This window comes from Geotrypetes seraphini, chromosome 2 (genome assembly GCF_902459505.1).
Source record: "Geotrypetes seraphini chromosome 2, aGeoSer1.1, whole genome shotgun sequence".
In the NCBI taxonomy this organism is placed as follows: Eukaryota; Metazoa; Chordata; class Amphibia; order Gymnophiona; family Dermophiidae; genus Geotrypetes; species Geotrypetes seraphini.
In genome coordinates, this window is record NC_047085.1 from 55,189,376 (window position 1) to 55,216,519 (window position 27,144).

At 40.6% G+C, this 27,144-nt stretch overlaps 1 long non-coding RNA gene across 2 annotated transcripts in view; it reads left to right on the forward strand.

Annotated features, from left to right (window-relative positions):
* The window catches only part of LOC117353759, a 91,364-nt gene extending 66,627 nt beyond the window's left edge, over nucleotides 1-24,737 (forward strand). For both annotated transcript variants that reach the window (XR_004538023.1, XR_004538022.1), the window contains 4 exons: nucleotides 6,254-6,321; nucleotides 13,004-13,060; nucleotides 19,959-20,141; nucleotides 24,681-24,737. This is a non-coding gene — a long non-coding RNA (uncharacterized LOC117353759). The remainder of the gene's footprint in view (nucleotides 1-6,253; nucleotides 6,322-13,003; nucleotides 13,061-19,958; nucleotides 20,142-24,680) is intronic.
* The last annotated feature ends 2,407 nt before the right edge of the window (nucleotides 24,738-27,144 follow it).

Sequence of the window (27,144 nt, forward strand, 5' to 3'; positions counted from 1 at the left end):
GAGAAACTCACACCAGGAGAGTTCACCTGAAGGTCCTAATACGAAAACTCATGGATCAAAGACTAAAAACAATCCTTGGTGAAAACTCTGCATGGTTGAGAAATCCTCAAAGTTCTGTTTGGATTGAAAGCTGACGACCTGCCATGTTTAGAAAACTTTCTAGTAGATTAGGCAAAATGAACCATGCCCTGAAGCAGTGATTGGGGTCATGCAACGTGTATGTTGGCAGCGATACTTTTAAAGCACCGCAGGCGGCAAAATAAAGTTCTTCACTTATCACACTGCTCAGATAAGTCAACAGTTATTTATCTATTTAATTAGTATAGAATTTAAAAAATAAAAGACAAAAAATTAAGCACTTTAATGAAAGTTTTAAGAATTTATAAGAATTTTCATGAATATCACTGGAGCTGATGAGGAAGCCCAGCGACATTAAACCTCCATTAAACCAGTTCGTTGGAGGGTCACTTCTGATGGCTCTAGTGTTAAAAGTGTTATGAAGTTGTATGACATATGAGGGTTAGGAGGAGAATTGAACATTATTAACCCCTACAAAGATTTTATAAGATTATGTTGAGTCTGTATTGGTGAAGTGATTTGGATTACACAGACTCATTTCAATTATTGTGACTAGTTAAAATGATCTACCTGTACACTCAGCAGTTTAATCGCCCAGACTGCCACTATGTGTATGTTCAGAACACATTCCCGACCAAAAAGTCGCCTAAGTCCTAAACGCCCAAAACAAGATCTTTTAGGTGAAAGAGGAGCCAGTCCTTTGCTTAAAAGCACGATTCTCTAACTGGCGTCTGTCATAAACAATGCCGGTTAGAAAATCGTGGAAGCAATGATTGCGGCAGGAGAGATGTTCAATCTCTCTTGCCACTACATGCCATGATCCCCCTGACACATCGTGACAGGAGAGATGCCCAATCTCTTCTGCTGTCACTCCCCCGAAGCGGTACATTTTTGCCAGCAGGAGGGATGCACAGTCCATCCTGCCGGTACTTCTCCCAAAGCAGTGTGATCTTTGCGACCTTCCCCAACCCCCTTGCCAGACCACCCAATCCACCTTGCAGACCCCTATCTGAAGCCCCCGAACCCTCCCGGACCCCTCCCAACCCCCTGGTCCCCCCTCTAACCTTCTCTTGATGGCCGGACGGACATGTCCTCCCTCTCTCTGTCCGGCAAGCCTGGCTTCTTCTGAATTGTGAGCCTGTCCTTTCCAGGTGTATTGTGGGGAGGGGCCTAGTGCCTGATTGGCCCAGATGCCTAAGGTCCCGCCCATAGGGCCAACCTAAGATTATGGAATTTATGCCCGTTTTGACTTCGTCTAAGTCAAAATGTCTAAGTCCCATCTGGCAACCTGTCAAAGTTTTTTGGTTATGGCTGTCAGATGACTAAGTCTAGGTCAACCCACATCAGCCCCTCCTGCTCTATCCACTCCTCCAAAAACACCCCTTTTCGCTTTGGGCGTACTGAGGCAGTGAAAAGACCTAAGCTGGTTTTAGATATGTCTAAAACCAGTTTTGATTATCGGTACTTGGACGACCTGTCATTTTGATCATCCAAGTACTGACTTAGGCTGGTTTTTGGATTTTTATTATTATTATTATGAGCCCCTTAGTTTCTTTAGCACACTTGCTATATCTATAACTTCTGACTGGGTGTTCACAAACTTTTGCTCCCCACTCTAGTTGTGGAAGTTGTGGAGCAAAAAACCCCACAGTGACAGAACTCAAGAATCTGTAGGATAAACACAGAGGAACACTAATCCAATTAAAAAACACTTAAATTATCTCAGAACTGGAGTGAGCTTTGATGACAGCTTCAGAGGTTAGAAAGTAAGAACAATGTCGGGCAGACGTCTACTGTCTGGATCCTGTAAATGACAAAAAAATAGATCAGGATTGAGGCTGAAGTGGTCTTCAAAGGCATCTCCAGTAATTGGGAATTAAGACCAGTGCTGGAAAGATTTCTATGATCTGTGCCTCAAAATTGGCAGGGAGAGACAGAAATCTAGTATAACAGTGTTTAATCATGAAGAAATGAGCGGGCCACTATGCATCTTTTAGCTTATTCCTTATATGTGGGCAGGTACTAAAGGGGGATGTTGGGGAAGTGGGAGGAAGAAGGACATGGGAGGGGAGGGTGGGGTGAGGGGCAGGGAAGTGGGGAATGGGAGGGAAGTTGGATTCACGCAACCTGGATTTGTTCCCAGTTTGTTTTTCTCTTCTGTTGGGGGGTGGGGGAAGGGATTGGGCTGGAGCCCCGCTGGCATTTCTTAATGTGTCCTTTATGACCATCTGTTGGCGGAGTCCTCAGTGTTCCCTCTAAGCTGAGCGCATGAGCGATCGCTCACTATTTTCAGTGGCGTCGCTCATACATTGTCTCCTGTCACTCTCTCGAGGGCGGGCGGAGGTGAGAGGAAGCGGCGGCGGTCTTAGTGTATTTTAAAATTGAATGATGCAGCAGCGGCTCCTTTCAAGATCCCCGACTGCATCAGACTTCCGATGCAGGTGGGGATTCATGAGAGGAGCCGCTGCCACATCTTCAGTGGTGTACCAAGGGGGAAGGGCGGTCCGCCCCGGCTGTGCACCCCTCCTAAGGCTGCAGTTGGAGAGGAAGTTCGGGCCAGCCAATCGCTGCCTGGCTGGGCGTAACTTCCTCTCCGATGGCAGAATTGATGTCGGGGGAAGCAGAGAGAGCTTGGGGCAACCGCGGCGGTGGCTTTGGGGCCTGTTTCCCCCGATGGTTGCGGCGGTGGCTTTGGGGCCTGTTTCCCCCGATGGTGGCAGCAGTGGCTTTGTGGAGGGTAGGGAGAAAGAAATAAAGAAAGGGAGCAGGCAGGGAGACAGAAGGGAAACAGAGAAAAGAAAGAAAGGGCAGGGAGAGAGGAAGAAAAAGTTAGGGGAGGGAATGAGGTCTGGAGGGGAGGAAGCATACAGGCTGAAAGAAGGGAAGAAAGATTGGATGCACAGTCAGAAGATGAAAGTGCAACCAGAGACTCATGAAATCACCAGACAAGGTAGGAAAAATGATTTTATTTTAAATTTAGTGATCAAAATGTGTCTGAATTTATATATGCTGTCTATATTTTGCACTATGGCCCCCCTTTTACTAAACCGCAATAGTGTTTTTTAGCGCAGGGAGCCTATGAGCGTCGAGAGCAGCGCTGGGCATTTAGCGCAGCTCCCTGCGCTTAAAACTGCTATTGTGGTTTAATAAAAAGGAAGGGGGGTATATTTGTCTATTTTTGTATGGTTGTTACTGAGGTGACAATGCATAGAGTCATCTGCCTTGACCTCTTTGAAAAAAACCCAGAATAGGAATGATAATTAACATTTTCTCAGCGTATAGTGTGCTTTGTGTTTTATAATTTTATTGTTGGTAGATCATTTTGACTTGGTCATTTTAAAGTAGTTCGCAAGCCCAAAAAGTTTGGGCACCCCTGAGCTAGAGCGTTGAAGCTGTGTATTTCTATTTTATCCCCCCTTTTACAAAACTGTGGAGCGTTTTTTAGCGCCAGCCGTGGTGGTAGCAGCTCTGATGCTCAGACTTCTATGAGCGTCAGAGCTGTTACCACCGTGGCTAAAATCCACACTACAGTTTTGTAAAAGGGGGAGGAGTTAGTTTGTGATGACATATTCCATACTAGGCGAAGGTGTTTTATGTGTTCTGTGTTCGAAAGACATGGTTTTCTGTTAGGATTGACGGTGTAGGATTGATCTGTGCTGGTCTGGCTTGTTTAGTTTTACAATGGGTGTATTGATGTACTGCTCACTGCAATATGCTGCCTTTTCCTAGGTACTCATGTATGACGTGTGGCTTGTTACTAAAAATCATGTTTTTTGTACAAAAAATGATGGGCCCCTGGTGTTGCATATGCTAGGTATGCCACTGTATGTAAAGATACCAGAAAGCTGGCGAAGCAAAAACTTTAAGTAAATTGTTATTCTTCTAAGTTTTGAGTATTTAACCCTCTCACAATCTCACGGGCACTCGTCCTCCGCGCCTGCTCATAAATTTGTGGAGTATGTAACTTGTCGCTCATGCATATTTTTTTTTGCACACACCTCATCAATCTTTAGAGGGAACATTGATCATGACATCTAGATCTTTGCAAATTGTTTCTTGGAATGTGGCTGGAGTTGGCTCCCCGGTGAGGAATTCTAAAATCATGCAAGCATTTTGTTTGCATTCAAGAAACTAAGCTGTCAGATATGGAACATGAAAAGCTTAAAAAATATTGGTTTCGAAAATGTTTATTTATTTGTTTTCTATCCCATTCTCCCTAGAGTTCAGAATGGATTACAGGTTGACATATATAATATACAGTTAACAGGTTACAATTTGCCTTAGTTACAATACAAGTTATTATCCTAATTCTGCATACAGTATACTAGGGATCGAATACCAATATACGTGGAGGGGCATAATAAAAAATGTGCCTAAGTCTGAGGTTGGACGTTTTGTGCAAGATGTCCGCAAACCCAGCAGGAAAAATGTCCATTTTCAAAGCTGCCAAATGTCTATCTTTTATTTTTGAAAATGACCAAGGTATAAATTTTGGTCCTTAGGATATCTACTTTTCTTGCCCATTTAAAAAAAATAAAGACGTCCATGTGAAAAATGTACAAAAGCAAGTTTTGTAGACGTACCTACCAACTACCTTGTCTGATCAGAAGGAATCCCCATCAACTGAGCTGGTTTCTGGTGGCTCAGCTGATGGGGATTCCCCCGGCCAGGATCAGCTGAGCAGTAGAGCCCTACACCCCTCCTCCTGACATCCTCCTCACATCTCAACATCACCCTGATATCTCTCACATCCCTCTCACATCCCGACATCCTCCTGATATACCCCACATCCCCCCTCATATCCTGACATCCCCCCTGACATTCCCCTACATTCCTCTCACATCTCGACATTCCTCTGATATCCGAAACCTCCCCTGACATCTCTGCCCCCCAACATTCCTGGGCCCCTTCCCACATCCCCAGAACCCCCCCCCCACTGTATCTTCGGAGGAGCAAATAGCAGAAAAGAAGCTTACTCCCTCCTGCCTACAGGGGCCGTGTGCTACTCCTCCAAATGCATCTTCAGCTCCTCCCAATGCATCTTCGGATGCTATTTATTGATGTAAACCTCTGAGAACTATGATAAAGATTTGGCAGTGTATCAAATTTTAATAAACATAAACATTAGGACATCCAAGTACCAACTTAGGCTGTTTTTTTACATTTTTAAGTTTTGATTTTTTTTTTTTTTTTTTAATAAATCTTTATTGATTTTTAAACTTTGACAGTGCAATATAATTACTTGAACATAAATATTTCATAAAACACACTATTAAATACACAATTTATACATAAAACAATACATTAAAAAAAAAAGTTATGATTAGGAGCCCCATAATATACAGGTTACAGGTTACAATTTGCCATATTTTCAGTGCAAAGTTTTTCAATACAAGTTTTATCCTAACTTGACACATACTAGGGATGTAATACCACTATACATAATATGCAGTTTACAGGTTACATTTGACATAATTACAGTGCAAGATTTATCAATAAAAGCTTTTATCCTAATGTGACACATACCGAGGATCTAGTACCAATACGCAGTACATTTATATTTCTTTGTAATCTATTGGCCTTAGGCAGGGGAGTTAGGTGAAGGGGTATGTTTTTATTGCTTTTCTAAAGCTGAGGAGTCCTTTAAGGGATCTGATCTGTGGGGGCAGTTGATTCCAGTGGCTTGGTATGAAATGAGAGTATGAATGTTGTTTGGCCGTTTGCAGTTGAAGGTCATGATCAGGGGACATTTTAAGGCATATTTCATTCTGGAATCAGAGGACCTGTTTGGCACGCAAGGAGGAAGCATAGTTGTCATGTAGCCTGGCGCCATGTCAGACAAGGTTTTGAATGCTAGCATCAGGCCATTGAAGACATAATGTTTGGCGTCTTCTTCATTTCATATTGAAAAGTGTCGAGAAAAGTGTGGAATAACTTGTAAGTTTCATGGCTCCACACCATTCTCTTCTTGGTTGGGCTGAGAATTTTTCAGTGGCCCCTTGTATGGGAACCTTATAGGAATGCCTTAACGCATCAACAATGTAGCTTGGAATTAAATAGATTAAATCAGGTTGGGCAGACTGGATGGACCATTCAGGTCTTTATCTGCCGTCATCTACTGTGTTACTATGGTTTGCTCATTGGCAGTACAAACGTTACCTGTATTTCTCTTTAGGTTCTGTGAGGATGGAGAAGAATGGAAAGAGTATACCATAATGGGTATTAAGCTGAAAAGCATGTTTGGTAAGAACGGGGCACAAGATTTTGTCTTTATATAGGGTTTGTAGCCCTAATGTTAAACCATTGTCTTTCTGTGCTGGGATATGGTGTTTGGTGAATGAGAGAGTGGGTACAGATGCGAGCCCATTGTGCTCTTCTCTCTCCCCACCCCCAGCTTACAGTTTGTTCCATTGTTCCAACGATGTTTCAATGTTCTGTATTTTGTTAGCAAATTGGCATTAATAGATTCGTTGTTATACACCATGGTTACTTATGGATATATTTCATTTACTATATTGCTGATGTTTGCTTCTGGATGCCTTGCTCCCAATAAAGATAATTTATTTAAATTCTTAATAATTTTCCAAATGTCAACAGTGCAAAACACAAATATATAACATATAATAAGTCAGTAAAAGCACAATCAACTTAGAAATATACATAACCAACCATTTAATCCCCCCACCTACCCACCCAATGCTTAATCAACAAAACACAGAAACATAGATTTACCCAATAACCTTACCCTATTCAGATTAATAATATCCTCCCCAACCCAGGTGTAAATACTCAAAGGACAAAATTAGGACATAAATAGCCCCCCTCCCACCCTTCCCTGGATGTGTATGAAGATAAACAAAAATTGCCTCATAATCAAAGACCTACTCTAGTGAAGTAATATAAGATGTCAACGGGCCCCAAACCAGTTTAAATAAATTACTAAATTTTCCAATAAAGATAATTTAAAATATATATGTACTGTACTCCCCAGATATTTGCGGTGGTTCTGTTCCAGGAACCCCCGTGAATCTTGAAAAACAACGAATATGGTTTTTCATGGGGGAGACTGGAGAGGGCAGTGGGAGCGCCGGCGAGTGCAGGAAATCACTCGCTGTATGCTCCAACTGCCTCTTCCTGCACTAAGTCTGGCCTTAACCAATCAGGAGCTAAGTGTCAAAGCAGCTCCTGACTGGATAAGGCCCGACTTAGTGCAGGAAGAGGTGGTCGGAGCATACAGTGAGTAATTTCCTGCACTCGCCGGCACTCCGGCTGCTCTCTCCTGCCTCTCCAGCTGTCCTATCCTTGTCGGTGGTTCGCGGTCGGAAAATACCGCGAATGACCGGGGGAACACTGTATTCCATGGAAGGGGGCCTGTCAATTGTAATTGTGCCTAAATATGCCAAATTTGCTCCTCTAAATGATGGCTTCACCAAAATCTTTGACATTAACATTTATTTCCTCACATACATGACCTGGCCAAAATAGGCCATTAGGTGCTTAATTCATTTCTAGAAAGAAAATTTTATTTTATACAATATATAAGAGTGAGACAAGGCCGACACATCAGAAAGAAGTATCAAGCAGTGATGTCCGTATGCTAAAATCAAGGAAAATAGTTTTTTTCCATAACTGTCGAGCTATAACAGCCTTTGATCTGATGAACTTATTCATGGCAACTAATGAGTCTGCAAGGCAAATGTCAGCAGGAGATTACAAAAAGGTCATTTTGGAACATTTGCTGTGATCAGAGACACGTACTATAACATTCTCATTGGAGCATGGTATTAAACCTACCCAGACTAGCAACAAACTCTTTTTTTTTTTTTTTCATTTCAATTAGTGTTCTTCCACATTACCATCCAGTAAAATGGAACACAGAGTTCGGCATGAGCCACTACTGCTGCTCCTTTCTTGCAGCAAAAGAAAGCTTAAATGGGGCAGATATTCAGAAATTGAGGGACATAATGGATCTATTTAATAAACCACATTATCAGTTTAATGTTGATTTTAATGCATGTTAAAGGAATAATGCATTTTACATTACATTAGAGATTTCTATTCTGCCATTACCTTGTGGTTCAAGGTGGGTTACAAAAGAAGATCACTGGTCATTTCTAGTGAAGGTAAAGAACAGATCAGGTAATATCAGTTGTGAAATGTTTTGAATGATCCCGTACAAAGAAGGCAGTATATACATTTTTAGAAATATAATAAGGGTTGCAATGTATGTAAAATTCATATTAAACTTTTAGTGCAATTTTGCTTAAATTGGAGAGGGGGGTTGGAGGGGGGTGCTGAAAAGTTCTGGGCCCAACCAACCCAACTTCCTAAATTCTGAGCATTGGAAATTTATGTCTTATGTACTTATTGCTTTGTATTTTATTTACTCATACTGTTTTAACTTGTATATCATATTTTGCTACTGTAGCTGAAAAGAGTGTTATCTTATTTCGTTAAGTGCCATTTTGCAGAAACACTATTCTATGTTTTGACATTATTTCAGATCATTGATTGAACCATATCCACAGTGTTCTCCTTTTGGTTGGGCTGAGAATTTTTCTGCCCCCCTTAGAATGGGTTTTAAAAATAACAAGTTGGCAGAATTGCCCTTTTAGTTTGACAGTTCTATAAACTGCTCAGGTGCTGGCTAGCTCTCAGAGTTCTTCTGAAATAAGAGCAGAATTTACTTTTCTGCTAGTCTGTTATCCCCTCTACTAACCCCCCGTTTTACTAAGGGGCGCTATGCATTTTAGTGCGCGTTTAGCATGCGCTAACTGCTAATGCATCCATAGACTAACATGCACGCATTAGCGTTTAGCGTGTGGTTAGTGCGTGCTATTTAGCGCATGTTAAAATGCTTAGCACACCTTAGTAAAAGGAGCCCTAAGTGTCTGAAATAGCAAAGCAAATAAGAATAGCCTTACTGGGTCAGCCCAATGGTCCATCTAGCCCAGTAGCCCATTCTCACGGTGGCCAATTCAGGTCACAAGTACCTGGCCAAAACCCAAGGAGTAGCAATATTCCCAGAAGCTAGAGCAGGTTAAAACTGGGTTCAGCACACCAGCTTGCACCTGGGCAAAGAGTTATTGCCAGCAGGTCAAACACCAAAACAGAAAGAATAGGTGAGAATGATAGATATCCTTTACTTGACTGCAAATTTCGCTTTCCTATCTGCATTTGTAATAACTACACCTTTTCCCTGAATAACCCTTGTGATGAATTATATACATTTTCACAATGCTAACATGTTTCACACTTTTTTCCTTCACAAGGGTATACTTCTTGATGATTTTCTGACAGAACAGTAATTGGTGAGTTTTAGACTCTCTTTTTACAAGGTTGTGCTAAATCACACATGCGTTAACTGCTAATGCGTGCATAGGACAACATGCATGCATTACATTTACCATATGCTTAAAGCATTGCTGTTTAGGGTTATCCTATGCACGCATTAGCAGTTAGTTCATGCGTTGATTTAACGCACCTTTGTAAAAGAGAGCCTAAAATTCTCTGATATACTCTTAATTTGTGTCAATACATCTTCTACCAGGAGAAGATTATGGGACCTGAACAATTCAACCACAGTTGGACCTAGGCATAGCTTACTACTCATACCTGTCATCCATCTCATCGAACTGCAGTTGCCTGATGTTACACTTGCATGCTGCTTTCCTGGACTGTGCAATGATTCTAGATGTTCTACAATAAAAATCTTAAATCATTTTTGACCTTGTGCTTATTTACAGTAGGAAGGCCAAGGCCCATTTATATACATTGAGTAGCATCCAGACATTAGTGTTTCCTTAATAAGCACTACTTCATCACTTTGACCTTTGACTTATCTAGTATTCCATGCGGCCCAGGCTCCAAAGGAAAGAACTGGGGTGGCCCTTAGGGGGTGGCAAATAGGGTAGCTGTGCTAAATGTCGGAAGGGGGGCATGGGCTGCTATGTCTCCTGCCTCACAGCCTGCAAACAGCATAATATTTGAGAAAATGGCATTATATGAGAGCTGGAGAGGATGAACAAGGTGCAACAAGGTGCCTTAACTTGGTGAGCCAGAAATTAGCTAATAACATTGCTTCTTTAGCCAGGAAATGAGTAAGTTTTAAATTCAATATGCTTGTATGGATGTCCTGTTTATGTGCTGGCTGAATCACAGAATAAATCCCTGAACTGTATTTAGATCATTTTGGAAACGTCCAAAATCTGCCTAAATCCCATTCAAAGAAACGTCTATCTATATCCCACACAAAACTCAATGGATGACCTACAGAGCTGCCTAAATAGCATCTATCTGACTACCATCTTTTTGAAGCCCAAACCACATCTATCTAAAGCCCAAACAATGCTCAAACAGCTATTACTTATAGTGCACCTAATTTTACAATAACTCTGCAGCTTCCTATGTAGCATAAGTTAAAGTTACCCCTTCTACACTGATGTTCCCAGTTCAACTTCAAGTCAGTACCTCTAACTGAAAATAAAATATTATAAATATCCTTTTAAAGATGGCATAGTGTGTTACTTATTTTGTTTTTATTATGTTAAAGCTTATAATCCTGTATTAATGAAGAAAAAGAATATGACAGGGCAGTGAGTCCACCTTGTATTGTCTCCTGGTATCTATCCTAGCAGAATTAACTGCCATAAAGACGCTTATACAGAACAGTATAATAAAAACAGAATTGCTATTATTGTATGTATTTCACAGCGGATTAGAATGAAGGTTAGCGTGTAAGCATGTCACATTTTTTCAAGATTCACACTGATGTTCCAAGTTCAACTCCCACTGAAAATAATATATTATAAATATCTTTTTAAAGATGGTATACTGTGTTTTATTATTTTAAGCTTACAATCATGAAATAATAGAACAGAATCAGTTAAAAAAACACATTTTTACATATAACTAAATACATTGTAGGGACATCTACCTGGCGTCTACATGAGAAAAAAATGTGATTATAGGTGAGGCGCATGTGACGCCTAAGTAACGCTGAGCAGGGCATGCAGCGGGACATGTCTAAACCACGCCTAAACGTAGACACAATTTGCAGAATTGGGGCCCAATTCTCTTATAATTCTCATTCATTCATTGCTAATCTCTCGGTTAGATTACTGTAACTCGCTCTACCAGGGCATTACACGAAAGGAAATTATAAGGTTACAAATCATACAAAATACTGCAATTAAACTCCCTCTTTTACTAAGGTATGCTATGCTTTTTAGCGTGCACTAAATATTAGCACGCACTAAACACACACTACATACTATGGATGCATTAGCATTTAGCGCATATGTTGATTTAGCATGCAATAAATATGCTCTTTCCTTATAAACACTTATCATACCTTAATAAAAAAGGGCCAAAGTCATTTACAAAGCAAAGAAATATCATCATGTCATACTCCTCTTAAAAAGGGCATATTTGGCTTCCAGTAGCGCATAGGATCACCTTATGTTTAAGGTCCAATTCATTCATCACTGGCATTCAATGATATATATTTGGACACCCTATACCACCTCTAGGACACTCCAATCAACCCAGAAGTCTCTTCTAACAATCCCCTCTATGCGCCCGAACAGTGTTATGACACCACCATAAGACCATCTTCTCCGTTGCAGCAACCATCTTTGTAGAACTCCCTTCCTATCAATTTAAGACAAGAACACTGTGCCTCCAAATTTCAAATCAGGCCTCAAAATATTCCTGTTGCAAGATGCGCTTTTAACATCTTAAGCACTTCTTCAGCCCTAGAATGCACATCGGCCTTGATATCATTCTCGCTAGGCCTCTTCGCCTTTTATCTATTCCACTAAGTATCTTTCCTACCCTTTTGTTTTATCCCTTCCTCCATCCTTAAAATTATATGATGTATCCTTTCACTATCATTCCTCTTATATCCAATGTTTCCTAACAGTGTGTTATTATTGTTTGTGCCCCCCCCCTTTAAGTTTTATTATTTGTTATATTTTGTTTAAAAAAAACATTTGTACAAATGCAATAAACTTGAACTTGAACTTATACAGAAATATTTTCAACCTAGGTTATGCTATGGTTTTTGGGAGTTGGATGTCCCAGTGCCTGCAAAGTAATGACCCAGAACCTCTTTCGCAAAGGAGAGGATACCTGCCTTTTCATATCCTGGGCATAGGAATGTGTGTGATGAAGTATTTGTGGCTCAAGTATGTGAATAAATGTACAAATAGACGTGTGGCACAGGCTCCTTCCCCTTGTTAGTAGCCTTTTTATTTTATTTTTGATTTAAATAAGGAAGGACTTAGAGAGTTCATTCGTTAAACCCTTCCATAAATGTTGTGTCTCAATGCTAGCTTGAACTTGCTAGGTGCATCGACTCGTGTTCATGTCCTAGTGACTGATAATGATATCAAGTTTGTTTGTTTATTCATTTATATCCCGCCCTTACCCAGAGTGGGTTACAAACTTACATACAGAACTATAACATTGCATCAACAATACATACACCATCAACAATAAATACTCCCATAATACAAAACAAGAAGTGCAAACCATGTGGCAGAATACAGAAGTAGATTGTCAGGCCTTCTGCACAGCATAAGGTCATTGTTGTCGATCAAATGCAATCCTCCGCCTCTAACACTGTCCATCTGCTGCTGCTGCCCAGATGGAAGGTACATCATTAATCTGACATCTCCACTGAAACTTATCACCTTGGGAGGCCATGTTGGTAGTGAAACTACCAACTGCATAGCTTTAAGCTTCACAGATGTACCACAAGCCCCAGTGGCACAACAAGCCTATGTACCATGTGTGCCTCTTATAGAATTTCCCCCTAATTGTTTAGCATATGACATCATATCTACAATAACTGATTAGTGAGGAACGCACTACTCTCTACTCCTTATCTACCCTAGTGCTAAAAATAAAATCTATTTTTTAGTGTCTGGGAAGACACATGCTGATCACATTATTCTGGGACACCTGAGTGTGACTTATGGTAAGGATTTTTTATTTTTTAATTTGCAGCAGCTTGCATGCGTTCGTTTTTCTTTGTTGTTGTTTTTTTTTTTTTTTACTAAGCTGTGGTAAGCACTAAGACTGAAAGAAGCCTGTCAATTTTTTAGGTTAGATTCAATTTTAGCTAAGTTATTCTATCAGCATTTTTTAAATTTTTATTTAGGTTACTGAATCAGCTTTTACGTTGGTTTGGTTTGTCACAGAGTCCATAGCAGAAATACCTGAGGCTTGAATACTAGACTAGAAGAAGACAAGAAGTAGGATTGTTCAATGTAAATCCTTAATGTCACTGTATCTCCAAGAAGTGTATCCATCACAAAAGGGCACACAAAGATTACTGAAAGCAAAAAGCCAATCAGGAATTTAAGGGGCCATTTTACTAAAGGGCATTTTTGCCCTTAATAGTGGTTTCTGCAGGTTTTCATGAAACATGTTAATGAGTTTTATGGTATTTTGCCTGTTAGCCCATGCCTTACCAATTTCATACAATAGATATTTTTGGAGGGGGGTGTCATGGAAGGATCTAGACTTTATTCGACTAGCACATTATGATTATTAAATTATGATTGTGGATATAACACGAAAGCACTTAGGCCTAGATTTTGTAAACAACACCTAAAAATAGGCACCAAAGAATGTGGCAAATAGAGGCTGTCAATCTTCAGTAGGCACCATTTATAGAATCATACCTAGTGGCCACCTAAATTGAACTTAAATGTCAGTAGGTATCAAATTGGAGGTGCCCTCTATTTATGCCCAGGATTTTTGTTTTTTTTTTACCTAAATACCAGTGCCTTAAGTTCAATTAGGCACCTACATGGTACTTAATAATGCCTAATGTTAGGTGCCTATAATTGACTAGGCACACCAATTTAGTTGCCTAATTTTAGACATCTTTCATAAAATCTGGGCCTTAATGCCACCTAAATAGGAGGTGGTAAGTGGGCCCACACTCTTTCTGAGGAGATACATAGAGTAGGTCCGCACTCTGGAACTTGTTACCAGAGGGACTACATCTAATTCAAAACTACAGTACCTCTTCTTCTGGAAGATGAAAACATGGCTCTTCTTCCAAATCTCATATCTCTAGAGTTGTTTCTACTTCATTCTTAAAACTTTGCCAGCTTTATTCTGTTTGGTCAATTTTAAATTGTACTTCACTATAGATTCTCTTACACTCTTTGGTCTTTTCTAAACTGGAGAATGACACGGTGGCTGTTACCCACGGCTAGCCACAGGTAACCCACTAAAACGGAGACAAACAAAAAATGGTCACTGCGAGTACGGGAATAAGGCAATTCATCGCCCGATGGAGCGGTGAATGACCTTGTCTCTGCAGTTAAGGGAGTGAGCATGCATGGTGAATGAGCGCGCAGTCCAGCAGCCCCTCTCTCTCCTGCCATCTGTCCGGGCATTTCCCTCCCTTCCCCTTTCCTTCCCTTCATAGTAATTTCTACAAGGATATGCATTCTATTGCAGCCGGAGCCTTGAAGTTGCATCGGGTGTAGCTGCTGGAAAGGTCTCCTCTGATGCAACTTCCTGTTTCTGGTTGCATCAGAGGAGTCCTTTTCAGCAGCCACACGTGACGCGACGCAACTTCAAGGCTCCGGCTTCAATAGAACGTGTAGCCTTGTAAAAATCGCCACGAAGGAAAGGTAAGGGGAAGGCAGGGAGGGAGATGAACTGACGTCCGGCGGGAGGGAGCTGCTGGATCACACGAAGGGTGCTGGGGAGGGAGGCTGTAGAGAGGAGAAGACACTGAAGCAGCCTGAAGGAAACTGGGGAAGAGAGAGAGGGGAGAAGACACTGGGAAATGGGGAAGAGAGAGTGGGGAGAAGACATTGGGAAAGAGGCTAGATTAAGAATATTTGTCTCGCTATCACTAGGTATCATTCTCCCCTTTTGACTCTTTCCTATCAATCTCCCCTGCCTTTTCTCCCTACCTTCCCAATTCCCTTCCCCGATCCCATCCATTTTGGTTAACTCCTTCTACTTAAAGAACAATCTTCTTCTCTCTAGGTTTGCGGGGACAGGACGGTGATGGGGATGGGACGGTGATGGGGGCGAGCTCGTGGGGACAGGGCGGAGAAAGGGACAAATTTTTTCCACATGTCATTCTTTATTCTAAACTTGACTATTGTAACTCACTTTTAATAGGCCTTCTTCAATATCAACGCCATTCACTTCAGCTTGTGTAAAATACTACTCTTCAATTGCTTTACTGTCAATCTAAATATGATTTCAAATATGTTTATTGAAATTTTATCAGATCAGATTACCCCTTTGCTCAAAGCAGAACATATCCTTTCAATTGCTTATAGAATTCCTTTCTGTTTCCAGATTCAGTCGTCAGGTTTTCCCTTATTACTGGATAGCCGTCCGATCCACGACTCACCTCAAAGGAATCTTTGCTCCTCTCAACACTTTCTGGTTGTGTAATTTTTCAGGCAGAAGCTCTTGGATGTTTACAGGGATCCAAGCTTTTCAGTATGTCTTAGGAATGAACAATCTTTGAAAACTTTTAAGTCTCAATTAAAGGCTCATTACTTTAAAATGACATTCGACTCGACTCTTTTATATTTTTCTTTCTTTCTTGCTAATATAGGTTTTCTATTCCCCTTTGCCTTTTGTTGTCTTCCTTTTTGTTCTTCCCCATAATATACGTAAATCTTTCCTTCCCTTTATAGCAGGGGTGTCAAAGTCCCTCCTTGAGGGCCACAATCCAGTTGGATTTTCAGGATTTCCCCAATGAATATACATGAGATCTATTTGCATGCAACTGACTTTCATTGTATGCTAATAGAACTCATGCATATTCATTGGAGAAATCCTGAAAACCCGACTGGATTGCGGCCCTCGAGGAGGGACTTTGACACCCCTGCTTTACAGCAAATTGTATTTGTTTTGTCATGGTTGATTTACCTTGTTTGTCCTTATTGATTTTATCATTTTAACCCTTTTCATTATAAACCGCTTTGGTTTAACAACCTTGTTAATAATTTGTGGTACATCAAATCAAGTAACTTTAACCTTTAATATATGTGGTGAATAAACCAATCCAATCACTCTGCACTGGGTCTAAGTTACAGGGTATGCAGCAATCTAGTTGAATTCCTTATATTTTATTCAACTGTACATATAAGTTGCCTTCAAGTTAGTCACTCACCTGTTTATCCCAATCGATTCTGTACTACTCATCTCGTCCTTGTGTATCTCAACAGCACTTGCCTCCTTGGCTACATAGTACGGTTTTGTTAGCTACATAGTAAGATTTCATTGTAATGTATAAGAACATAAGAATAGCCTAACTGGGTCAGAGCAATGGTCCATCTAGCCCAGTAACGCGTCCTCACAGTGGCCAATCTCGGTCACTAGTACCTAGCAAAAACCCAAAGAGTATCAACATTCCATGTTACCGATCCAGGGCAAGCAGTGGCTTCCCCCATGTCTTTCTCAATAACAGACTATGGACCTTTCCTCCAGGAACTTGTCCAAACCTTTCTTAAAACCAGCTGCACTAGCTGCTCTTATCACAACCTCTAGCAATGCGTTCCAGAGCTTAACTATTCTCTGAGTGAAAAAAATATTTCCTCCTATTGGTTTTAAAAGTATTTCCCTGTAACTTCATCGAGTGTCCCCTAGTCTTTGTAATTTTTCACTGAGTGAAAAATTGATCCACTTGTACCCATTTTACCCAACTGAAGATTTTGTAGACTTCAATCATATGTCCCCTCAGCCATTTATTTTCCAAGCTGAAGCGCTCTAACCTTTTTAGTCTCTCTAATATGAGAGGAGTTTCATCCCCTTTATCATTTTGGTCGCTCTTCTTTGAACCTTTTCTAGTGCTGTTATATCAATGTTATTTAACTGTTCTTATGTGCAATTATGTTATCATTTGTATTGTCCTGATATTTTTCATATTTCTGTTACATCGCTAGGTATCTTGGAGGTAGGCACTGGTATAATAGGCTAGGTTTTACTGGGCCTAATTTACCAATGTCTAACTCAGACACCTAGCAATCCCTACGTCAACCACATATATTCTACGTACCTAACCATATCTACTTTTCAGGTAGGCAGCATTAGATGTCAGAAGGCACCTCAATTTAGCCGTCAATAAGCACTGTGTAGAATTCCATGCCCAACTTTTGATTTTATTTATTTATTCAATTAACTTCAATGGCACAGTCAATTATCATGCCAAAGTAAAGTAGAGTCAGTAATGTTATTGTGTTGAAACCCTTATTGTCAATTATCATGCCATTTAGCTTAATTTAAGTAATTTAGGTTAGGTGTGGATTCTAGTTAGATGTTGCTAGGCAGCATCAATTAGGGTGCCTAGCGATGCCTAACTAGGGTGCCGTTTATAGAATCTGGCCCTAAGGGTTGATCTCAGTACATGACATACAAAATTTGGTGCTGAAAAAATTGGCGCCAAACAGTATTCCTTAACAAGTGTTCCGTGATGGGCTTCTTGACTTGTTAAATGTTTGGGCAGAATTTCACTGTGACTTCCCTTCCCTTTTGTTGTGCAGTAAACCCCCGCAAATTCATGGTTCACAAATCGCGGACTCAGTAATTTACGGTATTTTCCAATATCCACTCCTTATACTAAAGTTATGGTTATACCAATCAGAAGCTGCTTTGACTCGCTATCTGGCATGTCAAGCAGCTCCTAATTTGGTTGTAGCCTGAATTTTGTAACAGGAAGAGGTGGTAAGAGCAGACCACGAGTGATTGTCTGCACCCGCTGGCGCCCCAGTTGCCCTTTCCTGCCTCTTCTGCCTTTTGACAGACAAAAAAACGTATTCAAGGTTTTTCAAAATTTGTGGGGGTTCCTGTAATGGAACCCCCAAGAATTTCAGGAAAGCACTGTACTCTTTCCCTTCCCCAACTTTTAAAAATATTTTTATTGTAACCTTCCCATTTTTTATCCTCGTTGTAACCATTTTTGTTTGTATGTTGGTTGCATTGTTGTTTTTGTTTACTGCCTCGCTTGTTATGTCTTTTAAATTTTTTGTTTTTGTTTATAATATATTATTATTGTAAACCGCTTAGACTAACTGTGGTTGTATTTGCGGAATTTCAAATAAATTGAAACATGAAACTTGCCCTTTATGCAATAGCATGAAGCGCTGACATTTGCACCCAAATTTGGGTGTGAGGATCTATACCAGCTGGTGTAAATTTTGGTGCGCAGGTTAGGCATAGCTCCTCGCACATCTTTAATGGACCCCCCCTGGCCTACCCATGCTTTCTCCATGGCCATGCCCCCTTTTGAGTTGCCCGCTAATAGATTTGCACATGGAACTTCATAGAATGGGGCGGAGCAAGACGCACGCGCAATTAAAAAATGTTGCCAATTAAAATCAGTAACTGATGTTAGCGCCCAATTATTAGTGCTAATTGGCTCATTAGCCATTTAATTGCATGTGCATCTCACAAAGGCTTACGATTTTGTTTGCAGAAATTTGCGTGCAATTTAGAGAATTTCCCCATAAGGGTACACGAACTCATACAAGTCTAGTATTCTCTAATTTAATCTAAAAAAATGGTGCTTACTCTTACCCCCTCTTTTACTGAGGTGCGCTATGCTGTTTAGCGCACGGTAAATATTAGCATGCGTTAAACACGCGCTATACGCTAATGCGTGCATGTTATCCTATGGATGCATTAGCAGTTAGCGCACACATTGATTTAGCACGCGCTAAACACACGTTAAAACGTTTAGCGCACCTTAGTAAAAGAGAACCGTAGGCATCCAAGTTATTGAATGATGAGGTTTGTGTCCAGCCTTCTTGTCTGTTCTTTTTTAAGTGCGCTTCTTTTATCTACTATCCAGACTTAAAAAAAGATTAGCTAAGTTTCAAGTTTATTCGTTATTTGATTTATCGCCCTATCACAATTACTAAGCGATTTACATATACAAAGAATACATAATAAAACAATAACAATAATATAGTAAAAATATAAAAATCATTTAAAAACTAGACAAATTACAACAGGAAACACTGGGATAGAGGGGAAGAAATACAATTTATAATAGGAAAGGAGGGACTGTTAAGGGTATAAATACAAAAGGAAAGGGAAAACAAAATAATTTTTTTGGAAATAGTATACATAGCTGACTAAATGAAAGGGAGTTATAAAGAGCAATTGGCATTTCAATTAAATATTGAAAGCGTCTTTAAAAAGAAAGCTCTTAAGTTGGCTTTTGAATTTATCAAGATTTTTCTCCTCCCTTAAATAAAGTGGGAGAGAGTTCCATGTTTGTGGTGCTGTAACAGTGAAGATATATTGTCTTCGGGTATTTATGAATTTAAGGGTGGGAATGACCAATAAAAGTTGTTCATTGGATCGTAAAGTTTTTTGAGAGGAGTATGGAATTAAGACTTTAAGCTACACCAATGTGGCCCTTTTCTGTTAGCTTTTACTGTAAATATGCCTTTTCACAGGAACACTGGAATTGGATTATATCATTAGCTGTTTAAAAAATAAAAATGAAAGGAAGTGTTATCTCTATTTAAATTCTCTGCATGAGCTATGTGGGTATTTTTATCAAATTTTTAATGGATTCTGCCCTTAGCCCTACTCATCCATGAATTCACACAATTATTTACTTCCTTCCTTGATTTGCTAGAGGACCTCACACTTTATTTGAGGGTCTCTTCTTAAATTGTCTCTGCAGCAACTTGTCACTTTCAGTAAAAGCACGCTGCAATATATATATTTTGTTCTTTGGGCAATGTCCTCATTCTGTTAGTAGAATTGCACACTCTTTGGAGCCCCAGCCATTCTAACTGTTAAAGAACTTTTTTTCAATTTCTGAAATCAGTTTCCAGATAAGAATCTGTCACATATCTGTCTTTCCTTTACAGTTTATCCATTGGAGACAGCGCTCCAGACTGACAGGCTTGTCAGAGGTTCATTTTTCTCTGGCAGGTGACAGGACTTAACACAGTTGACCTGCATGTCCATTTAAAAGACAATTTCATAACTTGGTGTCCATATTTAAATGCCACTTGTTTGTGTAAATGTACAGAATACTAGCACTTGTGCAAGTAAGTGTGCACTTTATTTATTCACTTTTCTATACTATTCTTCCAGGTGAATTCAGAACGGTTTACATGAATTTATTCAGGTACTCAAGCATTTTTCCCTATCTGTCCCAGTGGGCTCACAATCTATCTAATGTACCTGGGGCAATGGGGGGATTACGTCGCTTGCCCAAGGTCATAAGGAGCGATGTGGATTTGAACCTAAGCAGGGAGGGATTGGGGGTTCATGGGAGGTGTATAGCAGGAGAGATTGGGTAACTCTTCTGCCAGTGATCATTGCGGGTGGCTACGGGGGTGTCCATCAGTAGGGATTGGGCATCCCTCCTGCTGTAGTCTTCGGCGGGGGGGGAGGGGGCAATGGTTCCCCGATTCTCTAACAGGCACTTATGACAGACACCGGTTAAAGAATTGTGCTGTTAGGTGAAGGACTGGCCCCTTCTACTCCTCAAAGGTTTTAATTTGGGTGTTTGGGACTTGGGCAAATTTTTAGTCGGGAATATGTTTTAAAGATAGACATAGTTGTAGTCTGGGCAATTAAATGCCTGAACATACAGGTAGGCCATTCTTGAAAGGAATCACATTTTGGATATTTTTTTCGAGAATGGACATTCCCCTGCTGCTGACTTTGGGCGCCTAGTTCCGGATTCTGTATAGGATGGCCTTCACCCAGACCCCCCACCTGGACCCCCTTAGATTCCACTGACCCCCACTCCCCATAGATTTTGTGACTCCCCACCCTCACTATAATTCCTTCTAAACTCCCACACCCCCAGACCCCCCACTAGAACTTCTCCTAACCCCCACACCCCAGGAACTCCCCAGACTCCCCCCTTCTAACCTGTAACCGGAATCTTAGGTTGGCCCGTGCCTAAAGCCCCTCTCATAGGCAGGGCCTTAGGTGCCTGGGACAATCAGGCCTTAGGACCCTCTCCAGTGCATCCCACAATGCACCGGGAAGGGGCAGGCCTGTCTCATTCCAACGAAGGTGGGACTACTGGACAGACATAGGGAAGACCCGTCTGGCCATTGTTACAGGTAGAAGGGAATGTTGGAGGGGGGGTTAAGAGGAGTTCTAATGGGGGTGGGGGGTCCAAGTGGGGGTTTGTGGAATCTATAAGGGTGGTGAGGTCACAGAATCTACTATTGTGAGTGGGGTGATCGCAGAATCTACAGGGTGGGGGGCCACGGAGTCTACAGGGGGTGTGTGGGGTAGTCACAATCTATGACGGGTTTCTGACAGCAGGGATTGGGCACCCTCCTGCCAGTTTTTTTTTGGGGTGGGGGTGTTCCGAGCAGGAAGGACTGGGCATCCCTCCTGCCAGTTTCATCCAGGGGGAGTGTTCCAGGCAGAAGCGACTGGGCATCCTTCTTGCCTTGTTTGATTTGGGGGGGGGGGGGAATGGCGGCCGCAATAGCGGCCACTAAACTTATCACAGCAGGGAGATCCCCTGCCATGGGATAAGCTTAGCGGCCACGTCTAATTACAATGTAGGCCAGCATTTTGCTGGCCTGTATTGTATATATCTCCCGCTTGCCTTTGGAGACACTTACGGATGCCTAGGTCTACCTAAGGCTCCTTCCGGGCCAAACCACGCCAGTGCCTAGCCTTAGGCAAGCTCAGGCAGACTTGTGCATCTTCCTACTCTCCTGGAGGTGCCTCCAATATAGGCGGTCTACCTCAGGAGCTTTTTTTCAAAATACTTGCATCCCAATTGGCTGGTTAGACAGCGGTAGGACGCCTACTGCTGCCTATAATCAGGCCACCATTTATAGAATCTGGGCCCTAGTGCCTTAGGCTAAAAGGGACTTGGATGGTTTTTTTTTTATTATGCCCCCTCCACGTATTGAAAATACAACAAACACATGTTTTTTGTAAAGATATTTCCCAAACATCTCCAAATATCTATTTTGTATTCTCATGGATGAAAGAATGCGCAGGGGAGATTTGGATGTGCTTTATTTTGTTGAGTTTCTTGTCTTTTACAAGTACATGCATTATTTTTAAAGTTCACGCTAACATGAAATGATAAATGTTATTTCATTTTAGTATACTTATTTCATTATACACCACAAACATTCAGAGAATAAAATTACTTATCACTAGATTTTGTTGGCAATGAAAAGTATAGGGGCCATTTCTAGAGCTTTAAATACAGCAATAACCTGATTATATGCAAATTCATCCTTAATCATCACTACACCTGCATATAATCCAAATAAATCTGTGACAATTTCACTCATATTTTCAATTGTTTTAAGACGAAGATTTGTTTGAATAACTTTAAGCCCTAAATTGACATTCACCAATTCACTGGGCACTTCTACCCAATTCTTAATGTCATCATAACTTCCTTTCTGCAAACTTCCCAACCTTATTTTAATGGTTGAACTGAGCACTTGTGCATTAAAGAAAGGATTTGTACGAAACTGCTTCCATGAGCAATTTCTAATGCATAATAATAGAAGACTCAATGCTGCACTTTTTCTGATTCAATAAGCACTGAGCCTAAATGAAACAATACATCTTCCCTCTACTTATTCTGTCCATATACGTGTATCCCTCAGTATCAGAATGCATGAAAAAGGAAATATAGGTATAAAATATCGATCTGTTTTTTGGGGTTTTTTTTTTAAAACAGCTTAGTAAAATTAAAATCAGTGGTATCTAGGTCAGAAGAAGAATGGGTTATTAACAAGACGAAGTAGCTTTATGATGTTGTTTACTCTGCAGTAAAACTGCACAATGGTACATTTAGATGACTTTGTAGAACGCAATTGACTTAGCATCTTTGCAAATCAATGGAGGCTTTAGACAAAAGGGAGGATAGTAGCTCAGTTACACAATTTTATTCAATTGGGATTAAAAAATAACAACCAATTAGATCCATAGACAGCGCCCTGGTGATTTTTACTCTTTATTTAATACATGTTTAATAAATATATATTTTTATCCACAGAGAGTCTATGTGACTTGCTGTGTAATGGTGACACCTGCTGGTGGAAATTAAGCATCATGTGGATTCTTAAGAATAACCTACTATAATTTTTGCCAACAACTTTGATCCAACATTTGGAAGGCACATAAATCTAAGAACATTGAATCTAAATATAATGTAACTAAGGAGCCAAGATGCCAGAAGAGCTACTGGATCAGGTTCAACAAGCATTCCTTTATTAATGTTCAAAATCCATAAATAACCCAGCAATGGCTGTGTTTCAGCTTCACACATGCATCAGGGGCCATGTATTGGATGGAAAACAGAAGTGACATGCCATCTGTGCAACATAAATAATAACACTAGCACATGTTGAACACGGGCTTTACATTAATTAATAGTAATATAAAGTTGCCAGTAGGGTACGAGAAAATATCTTTAGCAGATTTGGAGAAACGTTCCTCTAGGACTTTTACTCTGGAATTGTGTTCTTCGTTTGTTTACAGAGGACATCTTTTTTTTATTATTATTATAATTTTGAATACTTACAATATCCAATACTCAAAGGAAAAAAAGGAGTCTCATAAACAATATATAATCAATCATACATAATTCTTTTTTAAGCCCACATTATGGGGAGACATGTTACAATTTCAAGAACAAATTTTAGGAAGTTTACAGAGGACATCGTTTCTTCTTTCCTTTACCTTCTCGAACAGAAAAGACTGTTTGGTCAATCTAGTCTGTCAAGATTCCATCCCGTGGTCTGGCTTACATACCCCCTCTTTTACTAAGGCGCGCTAGCCGATTTAGTGTGCGCTGATTTAGCGCACACTAATCGATTTAGGGCACACTAATGATTAGTGCACGCTAAATGCTAATGTGCCCATTATATTCAATGGACACGTTAGCATTTATCACACACTAAATCGATTAGCACGCGCTAAATTGGCTAGCCAGCCTTAGTAAAAGGACCTCATAGTAACACAGGAGATAATATCCAAAAGGTCTTATCAGGTTAACACTGAGTGCTAATTGGATGAGTTCTTGCTTCATTGAGGGGGGGGGGGAATGATAACTTTTAGCTGATAATCTCAATGTCTGGCCAAAATTACACTATGTGACAGTTTTTGCTCCTTGGCAGTGATTTCCAATTGCTCATGCCGACAAACACACTGATCTTGAAAAAAAGTGGTCAGGATGTTTGTCGGCGAATCACAGGGAGTGAGCCTTGAAAAAGCAGGAAATGAAGCATGTTGGCTTTTCTCCCCGGCTTTCAAGACCACATATTGGCGAGAGATGCTGGAAGGCCTGAGAAGCGAAAGATGCTGTTTATGCATATATGGGATCCTTACATCCTAAGGGCCATAGTGCGCTCTTAAGATGGGTGTCCTAGAGCAGTGTTTTTCAACCTTTTTACACCTATGGACCAGCAGAAATAAAATAATTATTTTGTGGACTGGCATTGGTCCGTGGACCGGCGGTTGAAGAACACTGGGCTAAGTAGTGGGCCAGACCCTGCCCATCTCTACCCAGTCTCCACCCCAGACCCTGCCCCCATAATAGTACTAATTGTAACACTATTTTTTCCATTCATTTTTCACAGATACACAATATAATCAACAAGACAAAGTGAGAGAGAAGGCTTCCGGTTCAGGCGCAGGACGCGCGTAGGAGCCACTGCCTGTGGCTTTGTGCACTGAATCAGTGAGGAAGAGGGAGCTGGCTTGAAGATAACACCGCATCGATTGCACTGTGGACCGGCGGTTGAAGAACATTGTTTTGGGCCTGATGCGTGTGCTGGCCCTGTGGACCGGCAGGAAATTTCTGTGGACCGGCACTGGTCCACAGACCGATGGTTGAAGAGCACTGTCCTAGAGTGTATTGATGCATCATAGTGAGGAGAAATAAAGAGTACCATTGGGAGGGGGACTAGGGGAGGGGAGGTGGGGGGTATATATGCTTCTTATTTTATTTTATTTGTTGCATTGTTGTTGTGTAATGCACCTTGGGGTGCCCTTATGTTGTATTTGATGTTGTTTGCATCAATAAAAATTGTTTATTTCTAAAAAAATCTAAGTGCTGTTAACTTTCAAGTATCTTTAGAAGTCATAGTGTTACAAACCTGTTACAAGTTTATGCTGCTTTAAATCTGGATAGAACCAGTGAGGAGACGGCCCATAAAGCTTAGGACAATGAATGATATGAGTCCTGAGTGGTGTCTCTGAGGTTCCTAAGTCTTCTAGTAGAATATTAATGCTTAAGACTGGTAGTTGACGAATATAAGATAGCTGTCTTAAGGAAAATAAACAATTAGAGCCTGGTAAAAGAAGTGATCCCTTAGTTGGTCATGCCAGAATATCGTATAATATCTATATAATTCTAAGCATTTGCTGATTTTGTATTCTAGAAACATAGAAACATAGAAATTTGACGGCAGAAAAGGGCTATAGCCCATCAAGTCTGCCCACTCTTCTGACCTACCCCTTTAAGTCTGAGTACTAATGACCTAGTTCCTTAACTCTACCCTCGTAGGGATCCCACGTGTATGTCCCATTTATTCTTAAAGTCAAGCACGCTGGTGGCCTTGATCACCTGCATTGGAAGCTTGTTCCAGTGATCTACCACCCTTTCTGTGAAGAAATACTTCCTGGTGTCACCATTAAATTTCCCTCCTCTGAGTTTGAGCGGATGCCCCCTTGTGACCGAGGGTCCTTTGGGAAAGAAGATGTCGTTCTTCCACCTCGACACGTCCTGTGATGTATTTAAATGTCTCAATCATGTCCCCCCCTTTCCCTGCGTTCCTCTAGAGTGTAGAGCTGCAATTTGTTTAGTCTTTCTTCGTACGGGAGACCTTTTAAACCCGGAGATCATCCTAGTGGCCATCCGTTGAACCGACTCAACTCTAAGCACGTCTTTATGGTAATGTGGCCTCCAGAATTGCACACAGTATTCCAGATGAGGTCTGACCATGGTTCTGTATAGTGGCATTCTGAAGAAATATTATAGGTCCCCTTTTATCAAGCTGTGTAGGGATTTTTTTATCGCCAGCTGCTGCGGTAAATGCTCCAATGCTCGTAGAATTCCTAAGAGCATTGGAGATTTTACCACAGCGATCAGTGATAAAATGACTATAATGAGGCTTGATAAAAGGGGTACTATAACAATAAACACCAGGGAGTACACGGTTTAACACTGGGATATAACTAATTCTAAATATGAAAAAATTCCAGCTAAATTGTGAAAACATGTATATTAAAATTTTTTAAGTGACGTGCTCAGACCCACAACCATGTGTCTTAGTATAAAACTTAACCAAAGCTGCTGCTGGGACCATTGTAGCGTGTCACTGTCACTACCGCCATTGTAAAATATTGTGACTAAATCAAAATAAACGAAACCAAACTTATCTGTAAGAACGGCTGCTGTGGTTACAGTAAAAGTATAAAGGAATCAAACATAGCCCCCCGACTCGAGTTTCATGGTCATCATCAGGAGGGGAAAACTTATCCCCTCTTTTACAAAGGTGCGCTAATCGATTTAGCGCGTGCTAGACGCTAACGCATCCTAGACTAACATGCGCACGTTAGCATTTAGCACGCACTAAATCAATTAGTGCGCGCTAATCGGTTAGCACACCTTAATATTATTGTTTATAATTAAGATAAAAAGGGGTTAAAAAAAGTTCAATGTAATAATGTGATAACAATGTATTTTCATACAGTTTTTTCTGATTCTTTAATTGTATACATTATAAAGTTTGAAATGTCAATAAAGATTTACAAAAAAAAAAAAGAGGGCCTCAACGCGGCTGCACTAACCAAACAAGCTGGCAAGGCGGAGACTTAATAAAAGGGGGCATAAGTGGGTGTTTTACAACTACTACACTTGTTCAAATGTTTGTTGAATGCCATCGTTCTTTTCAGGTTACGTACAATATCTATGAATCCATAATCACGAAAAGAAAAACGGTCATTCAATATATTTTTATTCTGATTCAACACAATATTTAAATTAGAAAAATCAGCAGAGCAAAAAAAAAAAGGGGTGACTCTCCTGTAAATGCATGA